Raw genomic sequence first — 6413 nt, 5'->3', positions numbered from 1 at the left:
ATATAAAATACCTGACCACAAAGAGCTTACATTCTTTTGAAATATAATAGTGAAATACAGCAATAATAGAGGGGCACCTCGGTGGCTCAGTCCATTGAGTGACTGCCTCTGGCTTGGGTCATGATCTCAGGGTCCTGGGATGTAACTCCCCAGCAGGCTTTCTAGGCAGTGGGGTGTTTTCTTCTTCCTCTGCGCCCCCTCCCAATTCTCTCTCTCTCTGTCTCAAATAAGGAAATAAACCAGTAATAGAATAATGATTGATGGTTGATGGTGATAAGTGTTACAAAGAAATACAAGAAAGGTAAAAACCATTGGAGAATGCTGGGATGAAAGTTAATTTTTATTTTGTGTTGGGTGGTTATATCTCATTTATGAGATGTTATTTGCACAAAGACCCAGGGAGTGAAGGAGGGTGTTATACAAATATTAAAGGAAAAGGTAGAGCAAGTAAGTATATAGACTTTGTGTGAACAGCTGGTCTATTACTTTTGAGGAAAAGCAAGGAGGCCACTGAGGAGTTCATAGTGGTGGAGAGAGGAAGAACGTATTGATGCATGACCTTCTAGTACATTGAAATGCCTTCAGTTTTTATTTAATATGAAAGGGGAAGATACCAAAAGACTTTCAACAGCAGAATAAAGTCATCTGACTTGATTTTTAGGTTAAGTTGCTGTACCAAAATAAATTTGCAGGGAGAAAGGAGTGCAGTATGTGTGGAAGTGGGGCTATCAATCAAGTCAATAATTCAGGAACATATGATGGTGTTTTTAGCATGCTGGGTGGTAATAGAAGTGGTGAGGTATGGTTTTAATTTTGTATATATTTTGATGGTGAATATTCTGGTGAACAGGATGGGGTACGTGCAGGACAGACAACATCGACATTTATTTTACCTGCACAAACAGAAGGGTGGAGTCTTCATTCCCTGATGTGGAGAGAACTCTGAATTCAAATGTTCTTTCTGATTAAATGGCATAGTGATGATGAGGATTAAGTCAGACAGTGAAAGAGAACAGTAAGCATAGTGTTAAGCGGTAAGACATAATACATTTGAACATCAAAAAACGTTGGGTTGGATCATCTGTTTATGTGAGTAAATAAATTAACAAAGCTTCCTGGGGTTCTGATAGAGGTAAAGAAGACTACTATATGATCCAAAGGGGCACGTGCACCGAATGTTTATAGCAGCAATATCCACAATAGCCAAACTATGGAAAGAACCTAGATGTCTATCAACAAATGAATGGTATATATATATATATATATATAAATTGCTACTCCTTCATTTATAAAAAAATAAAGATGATTTAGAAATATGCTTCATGAGCTAAAGAGCTCTTTTGTTTCTTTGTCAGGATTAAATATAGAAGTGCTTTAAAAAGTAAAAGAAAAAATATGCTATATTAACACTAATCACACTATAACTTTGGTGGTTATATCAAGATAATGAAAAGTGATTTTAAAGCAAATTTCATTATCAGACATAAAGATCAAGTCAAAATTACAGAAGAGTAAAAGCATGAATTCCTCAGGGAGTATAAGAATTCTTGACTTTTAATACTTAATAACAGATTTGGGGATATATAGGGAAAAACTAAGAACAAAAATCATAACTTCTACCTTAGAAGAGAAATGGAAAAAAATTTCAACACCTTTAAGATTATATAGACAAATGGTCATCAAATTGGTAAGATATGTAAGACTTGAACAAAATTATCAACTAACTAGATATGCTTGATATTACAGAACACTCCCAACAACCGCAGACTACATATATCTTAAGCCATGATTTTCTTTGCAAAGGTCAACATTGATAATGTTCTAGTCATACCTCCGTGTACCAGGAAAGAAGTAGCATATTTCTTGAAAGACACAGCTATCAAAGCTCCATTGAGAAACCGTAAAGATGGAGAAGTTATTTGCAAATTATATATCTGATAATGGACATCTACTCTGATTATTAAAAAATGAATAAAAATAAAAAATCTTACTAATAACCAAACAGAGTATCCAATTTTACATGTGAAGAAAATTATTGCAGAGACATGTCACCAAAAGGATATGGATGGCTTATAAGCACATGACAAATTTCTCAACATTTAGACATTAAAGAAATACAAATTAAAATCATAATGAGACATGCTTACATATCTATTAGAATGGTTAAAATTATAAAGGCTAATTGTACTTCGTCTGAGCTAGATTGAGAAGCAACAAAAAATCTCAACTGTTGTTGGCATATATCATGATACCACCACTTTGGAAAATAGTTTGAAAATTTTTTTAAATGCAAAATATGTTGCAGTTACACAAATAGCCATTTTACTTCTAGGCTTTTAACCAAGAGAAACAAACCCTATGTTCATACTAGGTCTTGTATATGGATTTCATAGCAGCTTTATTTTTAAGAATTGAATACAGTGGAAATGTTCATCAATGTCCATCAATAGAGCAAAGACAAATTATGATCTATTCATGAAAGAGATTACTATTCAACATCAAAATGAACTATTTACAATTGGAGATTCTCAAAGTAATGATGCTGAGAAAAGAAAAGCCAGGCAATGAATAGTATATACTGTGTGATTCCATGACTATAAAAAATCTAGAAAAGACAAATTTATATATAGTCACAGTCATCAAATATATTGGTGTGATTTTAGTGCCTTCTTCTGTGCTCCCATAGCTTCCTACACTTGGATCTCCGAGCATTTGTTACACCATGTGAATATATGAACTCTTTTTCTTTATTCTGTCTTACTAGAATAAGAATCCTTGAAATTTTTTGGACATTTGAACTCTCAGTTATTAGCAGAAATTCTATCACACAGTAAGTTTCCAAATATAAAAGCCAGAGTTTTACAATGACTTCTAAGCTTTTACATCATCTAGCCACTCATTTAACCTCTGTGACCTCTTTCCCTGCTACTCTTCAGTCCCTCACAGTGGCCTCCTTGCTATTCCTCAGATATGCCAGGCACGATCCAACCTTATGGCCTTCAAGATAGCCAATTCCTTTGTCTGGAGTGACCTTATTGCTGATAGTTCTGGGCAAATTCATCACCTTTCCATACCTTTGTTCAATTGTCAGCTTCATTGTAACTACCCTGATCTTCCTGTTAAAATTTTTAACTCCCCATCCCCTGCCTAACAACCTTGATTTTTCTCACCCTGATATAATTTTTCTTTTTCCCCATTGTACTCGTCATTTTTGAATGCACTATGCAATTTTTATTAAGGTTTATATCTTTTAATTCTCTCACCCATTAAAATAAAAGTTCTACAAAGCCAAGTATTTCATTTACCAGTGTAGTCTGAAGTAATATCTGCCATATAATAGGTTCAATAGACAATTGGTAAATTTCAGAAAAAATTAATGTTGAGAGTATACTGAATGTCATAAGTCATTTCAATATTTTTTTCCAAAAAATAAACTATGTAAAACATACCTTAAATTTACTTTCAAAATATTTTATAGCATATAATGGACAATATACATAAGCCTTAAAGAAACAATCATATAAATAACCATTTCATACCTACTTAAAAATTGCATAATACCACACTCCTAGATCCTCTCTCAATGCTCTAAAATAACCCTTAAAAGGAAATACATTTTTAAAAATAACAGATTTTTTGGCAAATAATTTAATAAAATAAAAGTTTCATTCATCTATGTAGATCATAATAAATGTTTTTAATAAGCATGAAATTACAACTCTGAAGTGTGCTAAAATGAAACCACCTGCTAAGGGTGAGAGAACAAAAATAAACATCATTTTTCCAAATAAGAGGAATTTATTACCTTTGAATCAAAGCATGTGGATTTGCTCAAACTGGCAATAAAGGAATATGGAAACACAAAGCATAGAATGTCATATTTTAGATTTCTAAAAGACTTTAAAGTGAAGAGTATATATTTTTTAAATGCTACATAATGCTACATAATGACAAGATGACAGGTTGTGACAAATAGCATTTTAAAAGCTCTACTCATAATGGAACGGAAGGTGTCATTTACCTATAATTTTATATATGTCATTAATTTACTATATCTGGATACAACATATTACCAAACAGATGTTCATCAAAGACTAAATCATCTTTAATGGAACATAATAATTTGAACCTACATCTATTATTCATTTTTTCGATCTAACATTTATAGTCTCGCTAAACAATTTATCAGTTGTAGACAAAATAAAAAAAATAGGATAAAAAGTCGTGTGTGGAAAAGTAGATTTTCTTTGAAATTTGCATTTAAATGAAAATATTTGCTGATATTTTTAAAACTTAAAATGTAATTTTATATATACCTGACCTATCAGATGATATAAAATTTTTGGAGAAAATATGACATATTTTTTTGATCTTGGTTGAAGGTATTAATAAAGAGCAACTGTTTGTATTATTTGTATTGTGATATCTTAGTTAATAAACATGAATAACTGGTATAAAATATGTTTTTATTTTATTTTATTTATTTCCTTGACAGAGATCACAGGAAGGCAGAGAGGCAGGCAGAGAGAGAGGAATGGAAGCAGACTCCCTGCTGAGATGAGAGCCCACTGTGGGACTCAATCCCAGGAACCTGGAATCATAACCTGAGCTGAAGGCAGAGATTTTAACCCACTGAGCCACCCAGGCACTCTACAATACGTTTTTTTTTTTTTTATATATAGAATTATAGTTCTTGCCAAAATATGGAACTAGCTGGAACTGAATGCCTCCTTCAAAGTCAGCTCTGGAGAAATTATGCAAGTGTAATATAGAACTATTTCAGATATGAACCAAAAACAAAGAAATGATGATAAATTCCTTAAAAGACTCAAAGTTGCTCTTGACTGGTATGTTTCAAGCTCTTTTCCTGGTTTGAGGACAGTTTTTAACAGGCCTGTCACTGTAGAAACCAGCTGGATGTTTAGAGGCTATCAGAACTGTGCAAAATCCTTGAAGGAGTAAAGACGTGAAAATTCTTTAGAGAGATTAGCTCCCTAAGGCATTATTCATCCACACATTTTCCTCCAAACAATTAAGGCTGATGGATGAGGGGCACCTGAGGGGCTTTCTCATCACGTGGGTGGTGGGTTAAGCCTCTGCCTTCATCTCAAGTCATGGTCTCTGGGTCCTGGGATCCAGCCCCACATCGGGCTCTGCTCAAAAGGAAGCCTGCTTCCCTCCCTGCTTGCCTGCCTCTCTGCTTACTTGTAATCTCTCTCTCTCTCTCTCTCTCTCTGTGTCCAATAAATAAATAAAATCTTTAAAAAAGGCTGATGGATGATAAATTATTAAAACTGCTCCCTCCAAATGATGCTTCTTCATAAGGATTTAAGAATTTAAAATTGTAAGAACTTAAAATTGAAACTTGATCGTAGGATTTATCTTACAGAATAAGATCAAGTGCAGGCAGTTATTATTATTTCTGAAGTATTTGTGATTCTGAATTCTTGGCCTCATTAGTAAATTTATTTTTAAATTCTCCCATGGAGTGGTGATTGGCCTTCAGTCTTTCATTGATGTACATCATTGGGTCAAATGAGATGTGTGTGCCCAGAACTATATATAATCTTCTTTGTATTTCACTGGAGATGGCATTTCTGAGTTTTGTTCAATTGAATTTGGACAGATGTTTTAATAGTCACTTCTAGAGTTGGCCCTGGAGAATATCTTCCTTTTTTTTTTCTCTTCCCGATTCTCTGAAAAACCCTGACTAATTCACATTATCACAGTGATATCACAATTCAAGTTTTTCCAAACACTATAGCTGCAAAATAGAAGGAAGCTACTCAGAATGTAATGCTATTGTGAATGATTGAGAAAGAAAACGTTATTATAATTAAGCTACCAGGTTTCAATGTATTTTATTGTTGCTTAGAAAATCCTAGCATACCCAGACTTTACAGAGATTTGATGATCCTAAGAGGAGCTGAACTCATGGACCAAAATAGCTATGCACATAAAAAGTACAATTACTTACCAAAAAAGATGATGTGGTTAACTTTATATGGCAATCCAAGTGTTATTGGAACAGGAATTTTAAAAATAGCTTAGGGCCGCCTAGGTGGCTCAGTGGATTAAGCCACTGCCTTCAGCTCAGGTCATGATCTCAGGGTCCTGGGATCAAGTCCTGCATCAGGCTCTCTGCTCATCAGGGAGTCTGCTTCTCTCTCTCTCTCTCTCTCTCTCTCTCTGCCTGCCCTCCATCTACTTGTGATCTCTCTCTGTCAAATAAATAAATAAATAAAATCTTAAAAAAAAAAAGAATGACTGTACTTTTAAAAAATAGCTTAAAAGGGGCACCTGGGTGGCTCAGTGGGTTAAGCCGCTGCCTTCGGTTCAAGTCATGATCTCAGGGTCCTGGGATCAAGCCCCACATCAGGCTTTCTGCTCAGCAGGTAGCCTGCTTCCCTTCC

This window comes from Mustela lutreola, chromosome 3, assembly GCF_030435805.1.
Source record: "Mustela lutreola isolate mMusLut2 chromosome 3, mMusLut2.pri, whole genome shotgun sequence".
Taxonomy (NCBI): domain Eukaryota; kingdom Metazoa; phylum Chordata; class Mammalia; order Carnivora; family Mustelidae; genus Mustela; species Mustela lutreola.
The sequence above is the reverse complement of the archived record's forward strand: the minus strand, read 5'-3'. Positions refer to the sequence as shown.